At 39.1% G+C, this 27,704-nt stretch overlaps 1 protein-coding gene across 2 annotated transcripts in view; it reads left to right on the top strand.

Annotated features, from left to right (window-relative positions):
* Window positions 1-27,704, top strand: part of LOC136856948 (uncharacterized) — a 674,709-nt gene that overhangs the window by 162,810 nt on the left and 484,195 nt on the right. The window lies entirely within an intron of this gene.

Raw genomic sequence — 27,704 nt, 5'->3', positions numbered from 1 at the left:
AATAATAATCATGCTATTTGCTTTACGTCCCACTAACTACTTTTACGGTCTTCGGAGACGCCGAGGTGCCGGAATTTAGTCCCGCAGGAGTTCTTTTACGTGCCAGTAAATCTACCGACACGGGGCTGTCGTATTTGAGCACCTTCAAATACCACCGGACTGAGCCAGGATCGAACCTGCCAAGTTGGGGTTAGAAGGCCAGCGCCTTAACCGTCTGAGCCACTCAGCCCGGCTTTCTCTAAAATAATGTCATTCTATATCTACTGCAAACTAATATATAACTTTTACAAAATCATTTGTACTCCTTCGCGCGTTTAGATAATATATATATATATATTACAGTTTCAAGACAGTAGAAGTCACCCTCTAAGCATCAGCTGTCGGATCCTTTATTTTCTTCAAGATACAAACGTTCGTGCCGTTATTATTAGATCCCCTCATTTGAAAATTATTCATCGTATTAGATTGATTCACCTCCCTAGTCGAGCGATGTCATGCGTTCCACTGTACGAATTAGAAGCTCCAATGTTCGCAGGTTCGAATCGCGTCGATGGCAACGGCCATTCTATACTTCTCCCGCACTTAGTAGAGGGAAATGCGAGACAGTACCTCATTTCAGGTCCTGAATTCCAGAAACTGAAATTGCTCACATTACTAAAGATCCCACACAGCAATACATAATATCTGTTTATTTCTGAGGAGGCGTGATAGCCAAGTGACGTAACTCTTGTCTTCTCACCAAGGCGGCGGTGGTTCGAATCCTGGCCAATGCATGTGGTAATTTTGAAATAAAAGGTCACGTCCCTGTGTATCGGATTCCACGTAAAAATGGAGATCCCGTGACTATGATCACGATATCAATAGTTACGCTGTGTTTGTCGTTCCTTCATTTTAGTCGAATTGGAACATCATATTCAGAAATCCTATGCTAGTTGCTTTACGTCTTATGGCGACGACGGGACAGGAAAGGCCTAGGAATGGGAAGGAAGTGGCCGTAGCCTTAATTAAGGTACAGCCCCAGAATTTGCCTGGTGTGAAAATGGGAAACTACGGAAAACCATTTCAGGGCTGCCAACAGTGGGGTTCGAACCCACTATCTCCCAGATGCGAGCTGACAGCTGCGCGCTCCTAACCGCACGGCCATCTCGTCCGGTCAGAAATCCCTGTCACTTATTTAGTGCACAGGCTATCTGAAAGCCTGTGATGTTGACGTACGTGTTTAATGAACTGACGCTGGATGGATGGGACTATAGCAGACATGTGGGATTAGGAGTGAAAAATCTATTCTTGCATAGTATGGCCGAGAGTGGAATTCGAACCAGCGTTTCTTCTGTTTTAATGCTCAAACCAAGATTTAATTTTCCATTTCAGAATCGAGAATCGAACCTAAGGCCGCCAGGCATGGAAGTTAATACACCAACTAACCTCCGAGCTTGGTGACTCAGAAAATACCCAAAACCCAGATAATAATCAATCAGTATTAGAACCACCTAAATAGCTGAGATATTCTGCGATTATAATTTCTCTAGCATAGGTTTTGGATAAACCTCATTTCTGATGTAGGACGTACTGATGTTCTTCGATAGTATATGCAACTCGGACGTCTTAAAATTGGTACGAATTTCAGTTTCTACTCCAATTTTAATTTTTTAAAATTATGTTCTAGGGACATTTTGTTGTCCGAATTATGAATTTCAAGATCCCAAAGAAAAGACCTTCTTCACTTAACGTGAAAGAGTTTTAAAATAATCTTCTTATTCCAATTATGCCTATAGTTGAAAATTGTAATAATTCTATAAATAAACCAGAATTCAACATGGTCGGGCTCCTTGGTTGAGTGGTCAGCGTACCAGCCTTCGGTTGTGAGGGCCCCGGGTTCGATTCCGAGCCGAGGATTTCAACTGCGTACTTTTAATTCCTCTGACTCGGGGTCTAGGTACTTGTGTTCCTCAAAATGTACTTCTCTTCATATTCATATAATACGCCTCACTATCAACCACCACACAAATACGCAAGTCTAATACATCCTTCTGCATAAGGTTGGCGTCAGGAAGGGCATCTGGCCGCAAAACTGGGCCAAATCCCTCAATAGATTGGGATAGGCCATGAAGCAAGAATAAGAAGGAACCATATTTATACAAATTCTAAACAGTTGTGCTATATGCTCTACAAATACGAATCTCAGAACTCTGAAATAACTTTCCTTCAAAATGAAACTTTCTTTGTCCATCAGCTGCATTTTCCTTTGTATCAAAGGAGTTATCTTCAAATATATTAAGACTGTTTTATTTTTGTTAACATATTTCATAAGTAGCTAACGGGAAGTATTTCGGACATGGCATTAGGCAAATGAAATACCGGTAACTTTATACTTGATAGGGATATTATTGAGATAGAAATTAATACGTTACGTAAGAGAAAGGCCTGGATTTCAGCCTCTTCAGATGTTAACGAAAGTTAGCATTTCGAAATAAAAAATACCTGTATTCTCTGATAAAATCATAGACTATATTTTCTCCATAATACTTGAAATTTACTTGAATAACAAGGAATTCAAAATATTTAATTATTACAGAATATCACTGACCTATAAAATAATTACACTCTTGGAAAAGCGTGCATTCGAGAAAGTCAGGAAAACAAAGCAGATCCTGGAGGGATAGTAGTGGACTGTATGATTTCGCCTGACAGACTTTTTGACCCGAAACTACAAGATTGGTTTCTTTCACAAAGGAAAACTTTAAAATCTACAAATTCATTACATATATTTCCTAAGATAGCATACTTTTTCACAGCGAATCGTAAGCTGGTGTGATTCAATATACAGAAAGAATGATGATTAATTTCTAGGTAGGCTTGGGAAGGAAGCTGCAACCTTTTTCTCGGAATTTACTCTCATACTTAAAAATAATGTTTAATATGAACAAATAACAGCTCGGTCTACTGTTTTCCTACTGACATTCAATATAGATAAAATTTATGCAGAGAGGAGAATTCTGATTATAATTAAGTGGCCGATGTAAGCTTTACCAGCTCTATGTTTATTTAAGACACGAGGAAATATCAATAGAGGAAATTTCTGTAATAAATTAAAAGTGTGGGGTAGTGGTACCTAACTTGTGAAAAATATCGCCCTTCTTTATTCCGTCCTCTTTGACTGTCAAGAAAAGCCAGCTCGTTTCTAAGTTACTGTTTATCAATGCAATATGTTTTAAGAACATGTGAGGGTTGTAAATGGGAAATTTAGATCTTATCGTTTTTTGACTTACCATTTGCCTGGATACTAAGCGCATGTGTCTGCTTGCGAAATTCAGATGGCGAGTTCCTGAAGCAAGAAAGTCAACCCTTACGTAACTCTTTGTCCAGTTACAACAAGTTCCAGCCAATCAAAGCGCATGCAAAAAAGAAACTTTACTTGCTAGCCTAGCAACAAAACTTTGTTTGGAAACGCATGCCTTTTAGAAAAGAATTCCGACGCCAAATAATCAGTTCAGAACAATGATGTGTGTGCATTTTTTTTTTTTTAGTTTTATACAGTGCGTCCAACAAGTAACTGTGTGGTAGGAATTTAAGATTTGAAGTGGTACTTAGGCCAGTGCAGCTTTCTGTACAGGAAATGCTGGAAAAGTGCCGCGGCCTGCAGACATGTCTGCTAACTACGTTTCTTGGTACGGGGTCGGGATGAAGGGAGATAAATTTATATAGCATGTTTTACGCCAGGATGCCCTTTCTAACACCAACCTCAGTTGAGGAACTACAAAAATGTTGCAGGCTTCCGGCTGGGATGACTTGGAATTAAGGAGACGAGTTTCTTGACTAAGCGGTATGTTCCGAGCTGTCAGCAGAGAGATAGTGTGGCATGACATTAGTAGACGAAGAGTCCGGTTCAGAGGGTCCCGGGTTCGATTCCCGGCCGGGTAGGGGATTTTAATCTTAATTGGTTAATTCCAATGGCACGGGGGCTGGGTGTATGTGTTGTCTTCATCGTCATTTTATTCTCATCACGACGCGCAGGTCGCCTACGGGAGTTCAATAGAAAGACCTGTACCTGGCGAGCCGAACCCGTCCTGGGATATCCCGGCACTAAAAGCCATACGACATTTCAGTAGACGAAGAGCTTCAGTGGAGCTTTTCAATGTAGAAAAGATTATAATATGAAGATAAATTTGGAATTCAAAAGGACAAATTTGGACGAATATTGATTTATAGGGAAGAAGTTAGGGTTTGCAATAATTTCTCAAGGAAAATATTCGATAAATTTCTAAGTTCTTTGAAATCATTTAAAGGAAAGACTAACTAAACAATTGATAAGTAATGTGCCACCTAAATGCAGATCAATGATGACTGATCGTTGACCTCCTGAATCTAAAATATCTGCTATATCTTGATGGAATCCTACAAGCTCAGTCTCAATGGAACAATCCTTCCTCAACTTGAAATGACTGTAAATGTATATTTTACATCGTTAATCAAGGTAGGTTTACCATTGCCTTGCTTTAACGATATAACACCTCATAAAATATGTATATTAACCGTCAGTACCTCCAAGAGTAACTTACAGTTTGCTGAAATCCCTAGGATGTTACAACTTGATAGATATGCCACAGGTGAGACTGGCATTGCTGAGGCTCCTGTCTTTTATCTCTACAACAATTTTTCTCAGTCAACTATGCTTCTCTTTCATATTCCCTCCCTTAATGGTTCTTTCCTTTCTTTAGGCAATATCTTCATTCATCGAGGGTTTAGAACACTTCAACTTACGCTACTTTTTACTTAAGACTGATATCATCGTTCTTTTCCCGCTGGAAACAACCTGAACGTTATTGGCCTGGTCTGTATCCTCACCAGGGGCATAGCCAGGCGGGTGGGGGGTTACTGGGGTTAGACCCCCACCCAACTGGAATGTTTACAAAAAGAAAATTACAGAAACTGACAATAAAATGAATAAACATTCAGAGACATAATTGTAGAACCAACAGATCTGTAATTCACTTGTATCAGTGACAAGTCATTCATTGTGATCTGCCATCATTTTATAACTACAAACCCCCCCCTCCCATTGGCCGATCCTGGCTACGCTACTGATCCTCACGTATGCCAGGGGGCCACTGTTGAGACACTCTCAATCTGAGATTACTTGTAGTGGGTGGCAAGTTTCATTCTGCCCCTTGTTTAGCATGTGGGCCACCCATCCAGTTTGTTACCATTATCAATGTCGTTTGACGTCAGATGTTTCACGTCTTCCTGTGTTTCCATATGGCTAAACAACAATTGGATTAGCAAGCTAAGTCCAAAAGCTTACTCATCGTTTACAGGTACAGAGAAAGGGTATATCAGCTTAATTTCTTTCTTATATTTTGTGGTATTAGCCCAAATATTAATCCATTATTGCGTTGAAGCTTCTATGACCTATTAAATTCAATATGCATTCTTCATACGGTTTATAACAAGCATTTGTTTTATGTATAACATTCCTATCGACAGTCTCATAAAACTAAAAGTCTGCTTCTACTTTGGATTCCATATTTAAGCTTTGCAAACCTCCAAGTGACAGCGCTGGTACTCGATACCAGGACTTTGGGAACAAGAAGGGAGAGAATAACCAGTTTCACCTCTATTTCAATTATACCTGACATTTGGAAATATACTACGGGTGTTAGATCTTGGAAGACACTGAAAAAGTATGTTTTCCACAAGTTCACGGAAGACTGATCGCGATAATGGTTCTCGAAAACAAATAGTCTGAGCGTACCATATACTTTGCTAGAAGAGATAAATGGTTATTATATCATTCTTCCGGTTCCCATCGATCTTTTGTTTCTAGACAATCATGAACGTGTCTCACGTTTGTAAGTAATAGTGTGTATCCCGACATGACTCACGTATGTTCATCAGGAAAACTCTTAGTAAGTTTCCTCTTCTCGTGTACAGACTAACTGATCTGTTGTTCTTGATTCATACAAAGGGCTAGAGTAGTCTATAGAAGCACGTGCAGTCACATAATAATAATAATAATAATAATAATAATAATAATAATAATAATAATAACAATGGTTGAATGAGTATGTTACCACTAGGTTAACTTTTCTCAGAAACAACTGTGCCTATAGATATGTTAGTTGTGGGTAACCATTTGGTGTGTATCTAGATGAGAGATGACTTATATTTTGATAATAACAATTCTGATAAAAGACATATTTTATGACGGCCACACCAGGATGACTTGATACGAAAACTGGAAATGATGCAAAGGAAAGTAGCACGATACCTATGTTCTGGGTGATTTCCGACAAGAGAGTACTGTTTCGTAAATTGCGCAGGTTTATGAAGATTAAGATATTTTGAAGTAGATTTAGTAATTTAATGAGACAGTATTTATGGTTTATTAAGGAAGGTTATTAGAGAATTGTGCTGAAAGCTCAAAAGAAAACTGAGTATTTCTTGTTAGAGCTTTCATCGTGTACTCTGAGAAGTAGGCAAGGAAGTAATCGGAAAAAAAATTCCTGGTCGAAAAGAAGTTGTCACTAAATATTTTTGTCTATTTATTAGAAGTAGTTTTTATCGAAGACGGTCATCATCAAGTGTCCCAATTGTGAGCTTAGTTGATGGTTTGAAGAGCAAGGAGAGAACAACGTAATGTCTCAGAAAGTGGCTTCTTAACGAAACCTGCTGTTGGCTTGGTTTTTATTTAAACTTCTTAACCATGTGACCACCATGGTTAATTACATTGGTATGTTCATGTTCCGTTCACATAAAGGCACATGAATTCGTTCAAGAATGTCGTAAAACATGAACATTCTACCTACCAGTCACATCCGTTCGTTTGAAAGTAGACACACTCAAGACAGAGAGAGAGAGAGAGACTACTGGACAATTGACTTAATTTCTGGTAAAGTCAGATGGTCAATCAATCTCTTTTTGTATCCCGGTGGACGTGAATTAAATTCTCGGATATACCTAAAGGATTTTTCCGAAAACAGGATTGACGTAACTTCATAACGTTAAGTGAGGATGTTGATCTATCTGTCACAGAAAATGTCTATCCAGATTACGAATGTAGTTCATGAATGTTGAAATAGATGTTCATAATTACTTTCTTTAATTTTTACTCACGATTCTAAGGCTAAAACATTTATGGTTTGAAATCTTAGGAATCTATGGTCAAACAAATATTATCATTATGATTTAATGAAATATAATTCCTTTAAAGGAAATGTTTATAACATTTTAATAATCATCAAATAACAATATGTCATGGTATTCAAGGGTATGTAAATGTGACTATTTAGCTCATGATTCCTGTGAGCAATATACGAGGTAGTATAAGAATATTAAGAACTTCAACCAATCATGAGTTCGCGACAAAACTATCGATTTCGTGTTAAAGCAGCATTTACCGGTATTTGTTTTATATAAATTCATCAGAATAGTGAACTCAAGCATCTCCACAGCCTCTTTGATGTAATATAGTGCTTCAGTTATCTTCATTACTATATGTTACTGTGTTGTTCTCAGGAAGCCGACAGATGACATATCTGTAGACTGCGGCCAAATAGTTTAAATGCATTTATGAAACAGCATATTTTTGTGCTGAAAGTTTTGTTCTCTGCATGGTTTATCAATAACTACGTATTTTATTTTTTATTTACACACTTATTATCATTGCTTATTTAATTTTGTAGTTATTCACGAAATAGTGGAAATAAATACAACTCGAGCTCCAGATTCTCTCTAGATAAATTCTGAAGCACTCGTTATGTTACTACAGATAACTTCGTGTCGTTGACTTCTAGCACGTTCAGTAACTTCTTCGGGACTAGATTCCGAATATTACCTTCTGTTAAGGTTACTCTCAGGACAGACAATAATAATAATAATAATAATAATAATAATAATAATAATAATAATAATAATAATAAACCGAACCCTGTGACACATTCAAATTTTTCCCAAGCCACTGACTTACCAAGGTGACTGTTGCCCGGCTTCTGACATTCAGATATTATAGTGCCACGTTGTCAGTATGAAGACATCCTCAGCTATATTGCTTGCATTCTTGACCGGGAACACTGTCTCTCATATCAAACAAGTTCTCAGTTGATCGCACGAGGCTGATATAATCCCTCTTCAGACCTCAGTCTGGAATTAAAATTATTCAGCGAACCGCGAATCAAACCTAAGACCTTCGAAAAAGTGACAAACACGCTCTCCAACAGCAGGGTTGATCTAAACTTGCTGGCGTGCAATAATATTTCCGCCATGCAAAATTCTAGTCGTGCGACGTTGTGGTTCAAGGGTTCAACAACTTCATATCTGGTCAGCGTATATTCCATTTGTGACCCTGCTAAGGATATTTTAACAACTGTTATACATAAGTATATTCTGGTAACACAATTAAAATACCATTCCCAGGCTCTCTAGAACTGTATTTTTCGTAGTTTGCCGCTTCAACGTTAGATGAATGTACAGCCGTAGCCTTCGCATCCCTAGTTACTTTTACAAATTATCGTTGCACCTGCGATATGAGAAATATTTCAGCATACAACTTTCACCGGTAAGCTTCTGCCATCAAGATTCAATATTGAGCGAATCATTTCGAAGAAATTTCTCTCTTGACATATGTGCTGCGGGCCAGTATTTTTCCCAAGACGTTATCACATAGCGGTTTTCGCAGGCGCAGCGACGAAATAACGCCGATACAGGCTCTGCAATCGCAGACTACTAAGCATTTGAGACCACTTAAATATATCCTAAATTCCGTACTGGAAGCACCAACACCATCGTAGTTTCAACTAATGATAGAAGAGTGAATTGAATTAAATTGATTGTTTACAAGCCAGTGAAGTTGAAAAATACCATGCAACGTCTGTATCGGATAAAATACTGAAATGAGCATAGAATTCCTAAACCAATATAACATTAGCTTAAAATAGACTCATGTAGGCTATGAGGATCATGATTTTGTAAATTAGAAAAATTATTCACTAAGATGAAAAAAATAATTATAAAATTGTTTGAGGTACGAGAATTGAAAATTGTATTCAGTGAAATAAATATTTTTTAAATATTGGAGTTTCTAGATTAGAAGCATTACCTTACGTGCTCTCAGCAGTAGGCTACATATCTAGAGTTAGTGTTCTTGTCTAGAAAGAAGGACGAAGTGTACTGTTTGCAGTACTTATGAAACGTTGAAAACCGAGCAAGTGGTCGTACGGTTAGGGTCGCGCGGCGGTGAGCTTGCAATCGGGAGATAGTGGGTTCGAACCCCACTGCTGACAGTCCTCAAGATCATTTTCTGTGGTTTCCCATTTTCACACCAGGCTATTGCTGGGGTTGTACGTTAATTAAGGCCACGGCCGCTTCCTTCCCATCCCTAGCTCTTTCCTACCCCATCATCATCATAAGACCTATCTGTGTCAGTGCGACGTAAAGCAAATTGAAAAAAAACTTTGCAAATTCAAGGTGTTAAAGATACGTGATACCGTTCAAAGAAGAGATTTGTTAAGTTTCATGGTATGGTGGATGGGAATTTGGAGAGTATCTTTATGAACCTATTATCTCTGTTATTGATAAGACTGTATAGGTTTAAGTACGCTATAAAGGTAGAAGGGAACTTTTGTGTTCAGAATGTTAGGCATAGTAACATATCTCCGGAAGTTCGTTAAGTTTCAAGCGCTGAGAGAGAGAGAGAGAGACAGACAGAGAGACACCCTCCCGCATTTCGTAATATCGAAAGTTAGGTTCACTCTAGTGCTGCTTGTTTTCATAAAAACTTTGATGATCACGTATATTTTCTCCACCCTTTACGTGACGGTTTCTTGACTCGTCTCTCCATTGTAGAAAGTCACAAAACAACATGTGGTAGAACGCCACTATTACTATGCAGGAGAGAAGGGCATTGTCTGTTTAGTAATGCGTTACGCTTCTTGGCTTCCTCACTCCAAAAGAGGAGATATTAAAATATTTTTCACTTCAAACAATGACTACTTAATATGTCTGCATCTTTTAAGTCCGGCAACTATTGACGTTTCTTCCTGTGGAAGTACTGTACGTCTCGCTCGGTAAGCAGATAATACGAAGCTTTTTAGAGCTCTAACTTTTACTGAGCTAGCACTTCCTCGTGAGTTTCTTTATCTTCGCTAACTAGCGAAAGGGAACATGACTGAGAATTCCCTGTTGGATAAATTAATGCTGTCTAAGAAACATTATTATTATTATTATTATTATTATTATTATTATTATTATTATTATTATATAGCGCTGTAGTTGATAGGTAGTATGCTATCCTTTGGATCGCTGGGTCCCAGGATTGATTCCCGACCGAGCTGTGAGATCTTAACTATGGATGGTTAATTCCTATTACTGTATTTGGGGACTGGGTGCTCGTGCTGTCTCCACACTTCATAACAACTCTCATATACAGCACATTCCTTCATCACATACAGTATACATGCAGTACTTCAGACGACAAATGACCCAGCTCGATAGCTGCAGTCGCTTAAGTGCGGCCAGTATCCAGTATTCGGGAGATAGTAGGTTCGAACCCCACTGTCGGCAGCCCTGAAAATGGTTTTCCATTTTCACACCAGGCAAACGCTGGGGCTGTACCTTAATTAAGGCCACGGCCGCTTCCTTCCCACTCCTAGCCCTTTCCTATCCCATCGTCGCCATAAGACCTATCTGTGTCGGTGCGACGTAAAGCAACTAGCAGAGACGACAAATGCCACCAATACTCCACCGAGGTCTGTCTAATAGGGCTGTACTTATTACCATTCAACCACAAATCTCAATGTATTATATTCATTGTCTATGAATTGGGTAGATGGATATTTTCGAGTCATTTTATCGATTGTCTTTGATTTTTCCGATCAAATGAGGACTCCTCGCACGTGATGCAATATCTTATAGATCACCGGCAAATCCTCCAAAATTTCTTAACTGGATTACAACTGAGTATCTAATCACCAGAACAAATACCACAGCTATACAGTAGACAAGGCAGGTTTCATTATAGCAAAACAAAACCTTTTGGCCATGAGGACTTTTGCCCTTAAATGAACTGGATTGATGATAAGTCAGTAAGTGATAATTGGAAATTTAAAAGTACGTATCATCTAGCCTCGACACCTCGTAATCTGCAGGCCTTCGGGATGAACAGTGTTCGCTTGTTGGGACATGGCCCTTCGGGGCTGTTGCGCCATGTGGTTTTGTATATCACTTAGCCTATGCAACGTTTTTCAATGAATTAAAAAATCGTAATTTAACCTATAATTGGGACACAGACGGTTAAGGCCAAGATATGAGGTCGAAGTCATTTGTGACTCAATATTGGCATTATATCATGGAACTGTTGCTGATGAGATCTGCAGAAACATTTATCGCTTTATTTAAAATAACAGAATATAATATGTACATAAAGTTAACCTTCATAAAAAGTACACTACATTATATTATAATGAGCATAGCATTGTTTTAAGAGAGCTATTTTGGACATTATCTGTGTCCTTACAATGTAAAGTTGTATGTGGTGGCTGTGGTGTTTGCATTAGTAGGTGCGCAATACATTTCCTACCCCAAAATTTCCACAAACACATTGTGGTAGGTGTATTCCCCGCTTACAAGCTCGCAGCATAGTGTAAAGTAATCCCTCTTTAAGGCAGATCACTGGTTATGAAACGGAAACCCTTCCTTATTTTCAGTTATCCGTATTTCCTTTGCCTAATCTGGGTGATAAATGATAAATATTTCTAAAATATTATACAAAAATGACGTCACACCTCATTTAGTACCTGTGCACCAGAAAATTCGCAGTATTTTTGAACGAGGTTTCACTACAGAGATCAGACAGCCTTTGTAATATAACATTCAGGACTCTCTCTCTCTCTCTCTCTCTCGTTTACACACCCCACTGTGTTGACAAATTTACCGACAGATCAGATAGCAAACTCCCCTCCACAACCCCGGGCTACTAATCCCGTATGATCTCAACATTTACATACCGCACGGTAGCGGTAATTTACGGATGGATTACGATGGAGGTGATTAAAAACACAAACACATTATCTACAGTCGCACCGCCGCCTGTCGGGGTTAACACTGGGGTAATAATGAATGTTAAGTGATCTGAAGGCATAAACTTCAAGCGGGCAATGCGCAACATTTTCTTACTCGGCATAGCTTACCCCTTAAGGATATCTATGCTGAATGTATGTTGTAAGAACTGATGATGATGATTTGATTATTTATTTAATTACCGGTTTACAACAGGGTAGTAAAACCCAATTACAGTAAACCTCAATATTGTTTTGCTAGTTGCTTTACGTCGCACCGACACAGATAGGTTTTATGGCGACGATGGGAGAGGAAAAGCCCAGGAATGGGAAGGAAGCGACCGTGGCCTTAATTAAGGTACAGCCCCAGCATTTGCCTGGTGTAAAAATGGAAAACCACGGAAAACCATCTTCAGGGCTGCCGACAGTGGGGTTGGAACCCACTATCTCCCGGATGCGAGCTCACAGCTGCGTGCTCCTAACGGCATCCCAAAATTTTTAAAGTACTTATTAAATTACATTAACACAAAGTCTTCGATCTTCATAACTAAAAAAAATTACAATTCTTAATAACTAAATTATTAATTGAATTACATTGATAAATGTCTTATATCTTAAGAACCAAAAACACAGTTCTTAATAACTAAATTATTTGTTCAATTACACTGATAAAAGTCTTATATATTAATAACGAAAAATACAATTCTTAATAACTAAAGTATTCATTCAGTTACATTTATAAAATTCTTAGGGTCAGCTGGGGTAATTATGGGACGGAAATGAAACCTTCCAAATTCTAGGGCACTCTCAAAGTGGAAATTTGGCACGATGTTCAGTTATTGTAATTTGGTACCCACAGTTCATTTCCAGGAAGAAATTGTATTAACATGTTAAAACAGTTTAGCAATTCCACAAAAGCTGTGTCCCACAATTACCCCTTGGTATGGGGCAAAAGAGGGACACAGTGTTAATTCAGTGAGAAATATTGTTTGACATATACTGAGGCAAAAGTGGGATACAGCTTATTCATATTATGTAACTTAATTTTTAAAACAACTCTTTTGACGTTAATATTGCATTACTTTCATAAATTAAACAGATTTTTACTGTTATTTACTACCAAAATACAGAAAAAATGAGATATTGCTGAATTAAAATATAAGCCAACCTTGATATCAAACTTTAGAAACGAATCTTAACTTCAAAAGAAAATATTGTTATAAGATTCTAGGATTATTTTCATGATATTGGAACCTCACACAAACATATGCGCATTAGATGTGTCTAAAGAATTTTTTGTTGAGCGCCCATGTACGATAATTGGTACAGAGAGAAATATAATAGATGACTTTGAAGTCTGTAAAAATAAACATTTTTATTTATTTATTTATTTATTTATTTATTTATTTATTTATTTATTTATTTATTTATTTATTTATTTATTTATTTATTTATTTAATAGTTGGAACCCTATTTTACAGGAGTATATAAGGGTTATAGTTTACAATCAGTTAATTAATGGTCTTTGTCAGATTATTGAAGATGTGATGAATGAATTTTAGGAACTGTTCGTAGCAGCAGGGTTGTCTGGAAAGATGATATAATGGCTTTGAGAGTTCCACCTTACAATTGTTCAGGTGACACTCGAAATCGAATCTTGTCCTTGCAAACCTGGCACAGTCAAACAGTAAATGGGCCACTATTTGAGAAGATCCACGAAAGCACAGACAGTCGTCTGCACTGTTAATGTTGATGCGTTCAAGTTGCACTTAAACTTTTCAAGGCCGGAGAGAAATTGAGTGAGAATGAATTCGCGATGTTTTGTGCTTGATTCGGCTAAACATGTTGAGAAAGAGTACCGGTAGTTCTCTTGTGACTGTTCTGTAGATCCACAGGTTGTTTTTATTTGGGCTTTCGTGCATCTTGGGAGTGATGTTTTGTAGGTAATGTTTATATTGGATGAAGAGGTTGCTTTTACGAGTATGTCTGCCCTTTCATTTCTAGGAGAACCAGTGTGCCCCCGGATCCAGAAAAACAGATGTGGAGGCACAGCTGTACTGTAGATATTATAGTAGCAGCTATTGGGTTGACATTGTGCTTGTTGATTTATTTCAATAAGCTCTGCGAATCACTTAGTATCCGAGCACTACTGTTGTTGTGCTCACATTACTCTACTGCAAATTTGATGGCCCATAGCCCGGCTTGAAATACTGAGCAATTGTACGGCAATTTATACTGGGCTGAAAATACTTCGATATTGTTCTCGTAGATCATGAATGCGCATCCCACTTTGTCAGATTCAGCTACCCATTGGGTGTGCGAGAGTCATCTGTGCAAATGTAGCAGTCATAGTTGAGCGAAGAGCTATTGCAAACGTGATACAAGGATGATCGGATTCCACGAAATGACAGTGAGATCGAGTGGATTCACAGTGGATATAAAAGCATTGCACTCAGGAGATTCTAAAACTAAAAATACTTTAGAATGTCCTTCAGAATGCGTTAAAAGAGCTGTTTGGGTTCCTCACTTTCTCAGCAGATATCAGTGGGCTCAAGCTCAGTGTCCAAGACGAATCCTGACTTCAAAAGAAAATACTAATAGAAGGCCTTTAGAATTACGTATTAGCGCAATTTTAAAACCTCACACAGACATATGCGTATTATATAATGTTCTGTTTTTCATTAATGTAAGGTCAGCTGTTACGACGGCAATAGGCACGAGAAAAATGCAGGACGATTCTTCTATGAATCTGAAGTAGTTTTTCCTTAGTCCACTGCTTTGAGTATAGAACGAAATGATGAAGCACAATACAGTATCAGTGGAAAGGAGGTTGTGTAGTATGTAATGCGGAGTACTTCTGATTTTAGTCCCTACGAAGGCTTGCATACAACAATGATGCCACGAGGAAATTTGTTTTATTTAAGCTTTAGTTTATTGAAATGTGTCCTAAAAGTTAAGTGATTCTCTAGAGAGTTTTCTGCCGTTCACTGTGAGTTGTGGTTTCATCGATTTCTTCTTCTTATGACAACCATGGCCTTGGTTTCCAGTGGACTAAATTGTAGCGTATTTTCGAAACCCCAGTCGAATAGAATATCTAACGTTATGTTCTCCCTAAAACTTAAATCAGTGTGTGTCAGCTCCAATTAACAAGAGTGCACCATAGCTTAAGCAACAATCTTGCAGTCTGTAGGAAGAGATACTTTAAGGACTTCGTCTTAAATATATTTCAAAATCCTGGACTTCAGGTAGATCCCTTGGGGTAACCTTTGCTGATGGATTTACTTGGTGTTCCGATTTGAAGTTCCACTTTTCTTCTGCTGAAGTACGCTTGAATGATTTGGTGCAGATTGCAAGGGCATTGCTTTTCCTTTAAATGATACCGAACTTTTGGCCACCAGGTGTTGTAAAACACATTAGTTACGTCCAGTGAGATTAATAAGTCTACTTTTTGCATTGAGAAGGTGCCCCTAATCCGTTCATCGCACGGAGAACGGCGTCTTTGGTATTTTTTTTTTAGCTTCATCAGAATTTTACCTAAAACTGGCAGGATCCATATAGGTCTGAAATACGTAGCTGTAAACTTTGTTAAGGAATTATTTTCACTACTGTAAGTTTTCACGAGATAGGAACGTGATACAAAGACAGTTTTGTACAGTGTAACGAATAAGGATGGAAGGCAGAAGTAAATATTTTCGATAATGTTGGCCGATATGCCATCCCAGCGTGAGGCTTTCTTATCATTTTCTTTTGGAATGATGGGCTAAACTTCTTGATGCGAGAACATTACGTCATCAGCTGTACCATGGGGGATCTTGGATGAAATTTTCACTGCTCTTTGTGCTTCTGTATCCTTTGTTTCATGTGGTAGAAACGCGTTTATTAGAGCATTACCAGTAATGGAAAAGTTTTTAGTATATCCATGTTCAGTCTCTACTGAAGTTAGATTATTGATTTCTTTTTAAAATTTCATCGTATGGTTCTGTACAAACTCCTAAGGATTGGCTTTTGTAGGGATTGAGAATAATTTTTTCTGCTTTCTGATTTTCTGTTGAGCATTAGGTTTTTGTCATCTTTGACTGCCAGATAAATTTCGTGATATCTCTGGCGTAACACTTGGCAGCGGCTGGTGTTACAGAAGTCTATTGAAGGTGAGATGTGTATATCGCATGGCAAATGAAGAGATGCTGAATCAGGTTGGTGAGAGGAGAATTATTTTGTGAAATTTGACAAGAGGGCGAACGGCCGTAGCCGTGTTGAAACACCGGATCGCGTGAGATCTCCGAAGTTAAGTAACATTGGGCGTGGTCAAGACTTGGATGGGTTGCCACGCGCTGTTGGTGGAGGTAAGGGAATGGAGGAGCGGAAAGGAACTGCTCACCCTACCGTACGTAAACTCAGGCTCAGGCACACTTCTGTGGAGGTTCGGACCTGCCTTCGGGCAGAATACACCCTTACCTTACTTGACAAGAGGAGGAGGGGACACGCCTTGAGACACACAAGACTTGTTTAGTTGGTGAGGTACCAATCGTAGTGGAGCCCAAGGTACAGAGTTACTTATTTTATTCTCATTATCTGGGATTATTTCTGGAATAAATTTCACCTTCGTGCAATTTTACAACGTGCTTACTTTGACCTTCAGTTATCGACTTGACATATAATGATCAGAATGGAACGAGTTATTATGAGCATGCGAGACTTTTTAATCAATTTCATAACACCCAAGGAATTTATTAAAGTTAAGCGCTGGCAGGATGATGGCCAGCGAGTTGAAGATTGGTGTAAGAAGATACTGGCAAGGCTACTGGCATTCTGTAGGATGAGATAACAGTGCCGGAAGCCATTGTTCCGTACAACCCACGGGCTAAGGATTCAGGTCAGGTCGTGCCTAGTACCAGGCGTGTTCACTGCACGATCAGTGTCAGTTACTGTTATACACCTCCCATCGTATACTTTTATAGCGAAATGACATTGTGTGAAATTAAATCCCTCTACGATTAAATGACGAAAGTATAATAATAATAATAATAATAATAATAATAATAATAATAATAATAATAATAATAATAATAATAATAATAATTTTTATAATTTTTATGAAAACTAGTCAGTTACTCCGGTCATTCTAAACGGTCAATTTCCTTCATTTTTTAAACTGAAAGGTATTCGTGCACAGTTTTGTCATCAGGTACTGTAAATCACTTAACTTTCGCCTTCCTCAAATTATTTGATTTTTTCAATTTTCGTCTCTTTGAAGCAATCATATCTTTCTTTCTTATTGAGGTACGGCTTTCGTTTTGGCCCAAGAACACTCAGTGGATCAAGCTCTTTTTAATTTCAGCTCTTAACTATTCAAATTGGTTGATTCTGAGGAAAGTTGTGAGTGCACATTCAATTTGACCTCTCATTTCTTCAACATTTTTTCTCATTGAAGCAATCATATCTTTCGTTCTAATTGAGGTACGCAGTTCGTTTTGGTCTAAAACCACTCAGTGGATCAAGCGCTTTCTTTTGAGGTAATAACTACTTAAATTTGTAGTTTCTGAGAAAAGTTATGAGTACTATTGTCTCCATGACGAAATATTTGAAGGACTTTTTAACAGTTCGGCGCGTAGTGTTGTTCCAAGCAACGTTTAATTCAATTTCTTTGTGTGATATATTTTCAAGTGTTTTGTTGACATAATATTACATTCTATTACATTGCGGACGGAGCCAGCGGGAAACTGCTAGTAATAATAATAATAATAATAATAATAATAATAATAATAATAATAATAATAATGATAATAATTACCGAACTGTTTAGAACGACAAATTGCTGAGTTTTAATTCGTTGTATTGGGTAAGCACAGAATATACCTCCCGAGATCTTTTACATATTCTACTTCTTGTTTCGTTATGCCCATTCATAGTGCGCGTTGGAACTTGTTCATTGGTTTGATGAATTTCGCCTTCCTATTCTTCCAAAATTTCTTCATGAATCCAAGGTGTTTCCATTTCCGTTCTTGTGATCATTTTGTTCCCACCCCGATCATGAAAGACTTCCACGATTTTGACCACAAATGTGTGTTTACTGAGGTCCTGAAGATATTGCGACTTTCCATTATGTCTTCCTCGACGTTCAATTTATTCAGGTTACTCCTGTTTCCTCCAGTCAATTTATCCTCCCGTTTTGGGAATGAATTACATTGTCAGTCTATTATTATCCATCCTAAAAATGTGTCCAAAAAATTCAAACGTCTCCTCCGTAGAGGATTGCTGAAACTATCTGTGTAACTATCGAGGTCTGCAGGTCGCCTTTTGACCCAAATTCCATTTTCTTGTATGGGGTCAAATTTTTTCTTAAGAATTTTACGTTCTTGTTCTTCAGTATCTGCAATTATTATTATTATTATTATTATTATTATTATGTCCGACTCGTTGGCTGAATGGTCAGCGTACTGGTCTTCGGTTCAGAGGGTCCCGGGTTCGATTCCCGGCCGGATCGGGGATTTTAACCTTCATTGGTTAATTCCATTCGCCCGAGGGCTGGGTGTTTGTGCTGTCCCCAACATCCCTGCAATTCACACACCACACACAACACTATCCTCCACTACAATAACACGCAGTTACCTACACATGGCAGATGCCGCCCACCCTCATCGGAGGGTCTGCCTTACAAGGGCTGCACTCGGCTAGAAATAGCCACACGAAATTATTATTATTATTATTATTATTATTATTATTATTATTATTATTATTATTATTATTATTCGGCTCTTTAATTATTATTATTATAGAGCAGTTGGACCATTTCAATGTAATACTAAGCAAATTCGAATCAATGTAAAGTTAATAAACAGACCCGGCCAACAGCTCGAAACTGCAGATGATGATGATGATGTATAGCAAAGTTAATGTGGTGAAACTGCAGTTGCGATCAACGGTATTCTGAAAGAAGTGAGTTCTTGGGTGAAATTATCTTTACATCAGTTTGTTTTCAGACATACCTTGCGGTATGAATGTGAAAGTTGTGTTAAATAAGGATATCTTATTCATAACTTAGAAGTAACGTATTTGAAAATAGCGAGAATTATTCCTGGTATACATACGTGGGAAGAATGGCAGGAGGATGTTCGCATTGGAAAGAAAAGGGCTGAGTTTAGAATTAACTTGATGGACGAACCGGCTTTGGTTGTAGGATCATTTGAGGTGAATGTAGGAGTAGAAATAATTCACTCGGCCATGGAAAGTCAGAGAAGCAGAGGGAGTTCTAGGTGACAAGGTTTGGAACTAAACGAGACCAGAAGTCCAACTCCACGATGCAACAGCTCTGATGGGCCTTGGTCTACCAAGCAACCGCTGTTCAGCCCGAAAGCCTGCAAATTACGAGGTGGTGCGTGGTCAGTGTGACGAATCCTCACCGCCGTTATTCTCGGCTTTCTAGAGCGGGGCCGCTACCTCACCGTCAGATAACTCCTCAATTGCAATCATGTAGGCTGAGTGGACCTCGAATCAGCGCTCAGCTCATTATTGGATATCTGTGGTAGTTTGTAGGGTGATGTGTTTTAAATTAAGATTTGTATTAAGACGAGCACAAAGACCCAGTCCCCGAGCCAGAAGAATTAACTAGCCGCTGTTAAAAATCTTTGAACTGAAGCCCACTACGCTGACTGTTTCGACAATGAGCCGGATATGTAGTAGTAAACATCATGTATCTTCCAACTCTAGTCACAATTTGAGAGCCAATAAGTTGCAGTAAGCTACGTTTGACCAGTTATTAGTTCGTCAGAATTTGGAGTCTATGACTATGCCTCGGTTAAATCCACTAAATGATAAGAATTATGGAGACATTATTTCAGCAGTATACTGATTCAAGGACCACAACATGGACACTAAGGACCATAACATCTGATATTACTGTATACTTGCCGGACTGAGTAGCACTTCTAGTCTTCTGTACTGAAGTTGGTGGGTTCGATCCCGACTCAGTCGCGTGGTATTTGAAGGTGCTCAAATACGTGAGCCTTGTGACGGTATATATTGGCACATAATAGAACAAAATTCCGGCACTCCTGCATTTCCAGAAACCATAAAAAGTAGTTAGTGAGGAATAAAAGTATTAACATTCTTATTACTTCACATTTTCTGCCACAAAACATAAGCACACCGTCGTACGAGACAATCACCGTCAAACTTCGTGCTATGGCCTTTCGTAAAATACTGTTCGTTTTTCTTACTCTTTTACATACATATAATTATCTAACACTCACTTTGCCAAGCAAATTGCATAGTTCTATTATGTTAGGAAAGTAACAAGCAGCGGTTAGGGAAATTTGTAGCGAATGTTATCATTTAAATTCGCTCTAAAAACATACAAGTGTACTGGTTGCTTTTTTGAATAAATATAGATAAAACTCCGTGTTATACAGTAAATGGCCAAGAAATCTTTATGATAATGTGCTCCTTCTTTTCAATCGTTCATGTTCTCGGAGACTTGGTTTTTAGATTATGATCTTTTTTTTATCAGTAAGTCTATTTTTTTGCTCAATCTGACAGCGGAACCGCAAACATTCAAAGTAATGCCTCAAAATGCCGTTCCAGTAAACATACTTAATATGCTGTGTTGTTACTAAATGTAATACATTTTCAAAGAACTATAAGGGAAGTGTTAAATGCGTATAATTGGGAGTTTCAAGAATTTTTAACAAAAGGTTGTAAATGAAGGTAACGGCTACTAAAACGTATCGTGTCTAGCATCATCTTAAAATAACAAAACAAAATGTGTACTGAAATATGTCAGGCTGAAGCAAAAACATCAGCTTCCTTTTTATCTTGCTTGTTCTTAGGAGTCAGATATGTTCAACCGATCACTTTTTATGTCACGAAATGTAAATCAAACACAGTATAGTTTGTACTTTAGTCATAGGTTAGTCTGATATTCCTGTAACTTAGCCGTGGCATTTATTCAATACAACCTCGATCTCGAAGCAAAGTTTAACGACTGCTCATATCTTTGCGCTGTCGAGGCATCCTCTGTAATCCTCGGATCCTGAGATGATTGACAGTATCCTTGGAGGCGAAAGGTCTTCCGGAGTACTTTCGTTTGAAACGATGACCCTTGAAATTAGTTTATATCCGCGCCTCAATCAGAGGAAGAGTATTTGAACATGGAGATCGTTACCGAGTTGACCAGGTTGAATGGCTTCATTAGCACAGCCGGAGTATAAACCTCACCTCTGATTGTTGTCGCTGTTAGAAGCACGAACAAGAGTAGTTAGAGAATAACAAGTGTTTTATTTCCACTGTAGCCTCACTAACAATGACTTGTTTACAGTCATATGTTTATGAGTTCATAGCTATGACCTCCATCTCCACTCACCAGTTTGTTCCTCATAATTGTTCATTGTCCAGTGTAAGTAAACAATGTCTGTTCTAGGCATTATACTCCTCTGTATCAGAAATAAATATGACATGCTTAATTTTATATCCCGCGTGACTTGGGATCAACGACCTGTATGGCTAGACTAGGTGCTACACCGTAACAGCCTCCCTTCTTCATGTCACTCTCTGGTTAATAGACTATTATGCCTCATTCATTACTTAACTAAACACTAGAATAGGAATCTTCAGGCATCTTCAGCAAATTTTCACACTCAGAATATGTCCATGGAGACTAGAGACAAGTGTACCTCACAGTGCACTGGAGATACTGTATCTCTCATTTCGCGTGTATATATTGAACCCTCGTAGAATTCTTGATAACATGTTGATCTTTGGGTTATTTTTGGTCGTTGGCTATTTTGTCTAATATATTTCTTCCTCATTCATACACAAACATCAGTAGGATCTTCTCCATGTATAGTGCATCTATTGAGAATGAGATAATGAAGTCACCATGACCATTGCATCTCCAGCCGGCAGTCTTTGAGTTTTAGCGGAACACTCGCTTTTTTCCCCTTAACACCCTTATTAACGGCACGTGACTGGGGTTCTAGTAACAGCTTGTTACCAGGCTAGGGGCTGCCTAGCCGAGGCGGTAAAAGCGTACTCGGTTCACCCGGAAGGACGTGGGTTCGATTCCCCGTTATGAAGTTGAATCATTTAAGAAACTCCACTTCTGGAGGTGGACGAACTGAGATTCACTCAGCCTACATAAAAATGAGTACCAGATTAATTGCTGGTGGCATAGACGACCAGACGTAGAGCTAACCACTCTATCCCAACAAGTAGAACCTTTACTTTCCACCCCTCCAAGGGTTTTCATGGCCTGAACGGAGATGACTTTGCTTTGCTATTTTGTCAGACTGGCCCTTGACTGCTTACTTCGGCTGAAAGACATCCGTTTATAGACGCATTTTAAAAATCGGCCATCAAAAATAAACTTAAGAGTTAAGTACATACTTTCTTTACTTTTACACTTTGCTTTATGTCGCACCGACACAGATAAGTCTTATAGCGACATTGAGATTGGAAAGGCCTAGGAGTAGGAAGGAAGCGTCCGTGGCTTTAATTAAGATACAGCCTCAGCATTCGCCTGCTGTGAAAATGGGAAACCACGGAAAACCATTTTCTGGGCTGCCGACAGTGGGGTTTGAACCCACTATCTCCTGGATGCAAGTCATAGCTGCGCGTCCCTAACCGCACAGCCAACTGGCCCTAAAACACTAAAGAGAACTACAACACGCAGGTACTGCTTTAGATCTATGATTATTTTTAATGCTATTTGTTCGGGGCGTCGACCCATGTGAATATTTTGCCCCTACTGGCACCATATTGTATGAACCTGCGTGTAATTGGAATGGCGGTAGTGTGGAATGTTGTGTGTGAGGAAAGGACGATTAAGGACGTCACAAACACCCAGTCCCCAGACCAGGGATATTAATCATTACAATTAAAAATCTCTGACCCGCCCGGGAATCGAACCCGGGGCCGCCGGGTGACAGGACTAGATCTAGGATAGAGTGAAGTCGTTGTAGAAGAGGAAGGATATTTGGCATCAATGTTTGTTTTAAGGAAGCTCGTCTATGTCACATATAGGGTTGGCCTGCGATGCTGAAGGGTCGTTTCGACCGTTCTTCAAAGAACTTCCGCTCGCCTTGATGCCGGCTGGGGAGAGAATGGTCGTGGACAGTGGGTTTTTTATTGCTATTTTGCTTTACGTCGCACCGACACAGATATGTCTTATGGCGTCGATGGAATAGGAAAGGCCTAGGAATGGGAAGGAAGCGGACGTGGCCTTAATTAAGGTACAGCCCCAGCATTTGCCTGGTGTGAAAATGGGAAACCACGGAAAACCATCTTCAGGGCTGCCGACAGTGGGGTTCGAGCCCACTATCTCCCGATTACTGGATACTGGCCACACTTAAGCGACTGCAGCTATCGAAATCGGTGTGGCCACTGTTATTCTTCGGTGTAACCTGTTCTTAAAGAGCTGGTCATTGCAAGAGAAGTTTTAGAAAAATGTGTCCCGAGAGAAACACAGTACTGTATAACAACATTATAAAATGTAGTGAAATGCTGCATTCTTGGTTTGGGTCAACATATTTGTGTGAATCTGCTTTCCATACTTGGAACTAACGAAGACAAATCCAGTTTGACGGATGTGTGCTGTTTTCCGGCCCCGTGGTGTAGGTGTAGCTTGCCGGAGGCCCCGGGTTCGATTCCCGGCCTGGTCGGGGATCTGAGGTCCACTCAGCCTACGTGATTACAATTGAGGAGCTATCTGACGGTGAGATGGCGGCCCCTGTCGAGAAATCCAAGAATAACGGCCGAGAGGATTCGTCGTGCCGACCACACGACACCTCGTAATCTGCAGGCCTTCGGGCTGAGCAGCGGTCGCTTGATAGGACATGTTCCTTCGGGGCTGTTGCGCCTTGAGGTTTGATTTGGTTTTGGACGTGCAGTGTTTAAATTTATTTAGATTGCGCTTGTCAATGCACACTCCTAATTTTGGAAGCCAGGTAGATGATGTGAAGCCACAATCTTCTCATAAACATAGTATCTATCTTTCAGATAAATTTTAAATAATGTGTTATTTGTGGGTCCCAATCAGTATTTTAGCCGGCCCCGTGGTGTAGGGGTAGCGTACCTGCCTCTCGCCCGGAGGCCCCGGGTTCGATTTCCGGCCAGGTCAGGGATTTTTCTCTCGACCTGAGGGCTGGTTTGAGGTCCACTCAGCCTACGTGATTAGAATTGAGGAGCTATCTGACGGTGAGATGTCGGCCCCGGTCTCGAAAGCCCAGAATAACGGCCGAGAGGATGCGTCGTGCTGACCACACGGCCCCTCGTAATTTGCAGGCCTTCGGGCTGAGCAGCGGTCGCTGGGCAGGCCAGACCCTTACAAGGGCGTTAAGTGCCGTGGGGTTTAGTTTTTTGGTTTTAATCGGTATTTTTCATTACTTAAAATGCGTAAATATAATGTTAATATAGGTGGACTTTTTTGTATTTGTGGTGATGAGAATTAGGTAAATGAATACTGCAACTGGCGGATGGTCTTTACGGGAGAAGGTGGATCACACCATAAGAAAGGATGACCAGCCGTGGTGTAATCTAATGTTAGAATGTAAGCTTCTCGTTTAGTGTACTTCGTTCTCGTGTGGAATGCCTGTGGGATGTATGTGAATGAGAATACACACTGTAACCAATAAAACTTCCAGTTTTACGGGGTTATTGATATAGTAATTACATTGCGAAACCTCCAGTTTACGTTGAATTTGAACTTCAAGGAAGCATCATCTCTTTTCTAGACATATGCCTTGTACACACTACATTTGGGTGCAGCATACAGCCAGGCTTGAAGTCGTTGAGGAGTGTAGGTGGAGCGATGGCTCAAATTACTTACATTGAATTCTTTAATGGCTATTCTCATGTAAGACTGGGCGTGGGAAGCGTGACTCAGATGTATACGAATACAATAGTCTCCTAACGATGTTATAAATCGGATGATCATAACAGTAGAGCCACATCCTCTGAATCAACGAGATCCAAATTTTGGACGGATTTTGTAACAGAAAAGGAGGAAAGTGACGTTAAAATATAGCGGTAACCGTGTGCTCCGCTGCACGCGCAAATCACAAGGATTTATAAGAAAGACTTTAAGCTAAATGATATAAAATACATATTGCCAAACGAGTGGTATAAAATCGGACGTATTACGTAATGCAATTAATAAACAGCTGAAAGTTTTTCAAATTAATTCCTTATAACAAAAAAGTGCTTAAATGATTTTAACTTATTTTGATTGATTGATATCCGAAATGATAAAAACAAAACTATCGTATATACTCTCCTTTGAGTGGTAACACGATGCCCCATGAGTTTAGTTGAAAGTTAGTTCTTGTTGTAATCACTACTAAAATAATATTTACCAACAGCGTTACTGGTATTTGACAGGAATGTTATATACATAAATTACCTTTAGAATGCTGTTAATGGAATGGTTCGTCATCATCAAAGCACTTGTCGAGGCGGTGGTATTAGGGAGTAAATTTAACCAGGACTCACACGCCGGTCTTTAGGTCTAGAAGCATTTTTCAGTGTGCAAGTATATGTATATATATTTGATTCAGCAACATAGTATTTTAATAATTATTATTTGACTGTGAATTGATTACGAATACCGTGCTCAATTATTAAAAAATGAACGTATTTATTTACACAAATAGCATGTTCACATTTCAGTTTATGCAGATATGTAATGAACTTACTAATCGATAATTCGAGAATTGTTTAAACAAAGGATTAAAGATCTGTGCTCAAATTGGGACACTGATCTCTAAGGGTCTAAATTGTATTTACATGCATTTTTGAATTTATGTCCCTCCAGTTACTTCTTTTCGAGACGCCGAGGAGCTAGAATGTTGTCCCTCAGGAGTTAGTTTGCATGCCAGTAATCTACCAAGTGTGACCAGTTGTGGCAGTAGTGTTTGAACGTAATCGTTTCTCGAACGCAACCTTGGAGCTACGCGGCCTGTATCGTGTAGTCAACTCATTCGATTGCACTGCTTTCTTTATTTTCTTTATTTCATGATTTATTTTATACAAATTGCCTGGAGTATGTTTGGAGTTCAACGAAATTATACGACAATGTATAATCGTGACAAGGAAGTGATTAATGCTATAAGTAAATAAGGCTGGTAGCTTAGTAAACCGTTATAATTAGCAAGGATTACACAGAAATTGTTTTAAGAGTGCTGGCTTATCTTTCGTATCTTTGTCAGAAGTAATGTACAGTGTAGAATCAGGATTAACATTCTCTTGATATTCCAGCTTCATTTTGTTCCAACACGAAATGAATAAGCTGCAACAACGAAAGGCTTTTAATAATAATAATAATAATAAGTGACTTAAGAGTCACGTTGGAATAAGTGTGCCAGGTTAATTAACTGAGGGCCACACCTATAACTAATATCGAAGTTATAGCAGCATTAAAAATAAATATAAACTATTATTCTTATTTATTTATTTATTTATTTACCCTCCAGGGTCGGTTTTTCCCTCGGACTCAGCCAAGATTCCCACCTCTACCGCCTCAAGGGCAGTGTCGTGGAGCGTGAGACTTTGGGTCGGGGATACAACTGGGGAGGAGGACCAGTACATCACCTGCTATGCTCAACAGGGGCCTTGTGATGGGATGGGAATATTGGAATGGACAGGCAAGTAAGAGGGAAGAAAGTGGCCGTGGTCTGAAGTTGGGTACCATGCCGGTATTTGCCTGGAGGAGAAGTGGGAAACCACGGATAACCATTTCGAGGATGGCTGAGGTGGGAATCGAACCCACCTCTACTCAGTTGACCTCCCGAGGCTGAGAAGACCCCGTTCCAGCCCTCGTTCGTGGCAGAGCCGGGAAACGAATCCGGGTCTCCGGGGGTGGCAGTTAATTACTCTAACCACTACACCACAGAGGCGGGCTATTTATTTATTTATTTATTTATTTATTTATTTATTTATTTATCGTTGGGTGAAACTTCCTCGTTCTCACTCTGTGTGCTTCACTTCTGTAAGATAGTTGTTTGGAATATATGTACTGAAATAATTTTGAAGTTATTGGTTGATGCGTAAATGACAATCATTGAGGTACCAGCATAAATACATGGAATATGTACCAACTGTACATTAACATCTATTTTTTAATATTTTATAATGCCACCACGCGAGTAAATAACATACTTTGAAGGAACAGATCGCAATTTGTTCCAAGTTCTTGGTGAAAATATCCAGTGAACTAGATTACTAGAGAAAGAGGAAGCCATCTGGTCGACCTACCTACTGAAAACATTGACCATGACGACAGCATTAGATGCAATGTCAAGGTAACTTAAGTTACCATCATTTGAATCATTGGACTGTTGTATTATTTCATTACATGTTAAAGGCTTTAAACACATTTTGCAATGATTCCAAATGTGTCACTCAAAACCTACAAAGATAACCGCCACAATCCGCAAAATCTTTAAATATGCGAATAATGAATGACTTCGCATGTTCCTGGTTTCAAGAACAGCAAACTGATATGCCTGGAACGTACGCGTTTGACACTCTTCTGTTCCGTGAAATTGCTCAACACACATTGACAATTCCTGCCGAAGTGTTGATTGACTTACAGTGATTAATTTAGCAGCACAGACGTATTCAGTTGCATTAATTTATACTTATTTTACAGGGAAAAAGTACTGA

Source organism: Anabrus simplex, chromosome 1, assembly GCF_040414725.1.
Source record: "Anabrus simplex isolate iqAnaSimp1 chromosome 1, ASM4041472v1, whole genome shotgun sequence".
Classification (NCBI taxonomy): Eukaryota; Metazoa; Arthropoda; class Insecta; order Orthoptera; family Tettigoniidae; genus Anabrus; species Anabrus simplex.
This window is presented reverse-complemented; position numbering and strand designations above follow the sequence as displayed.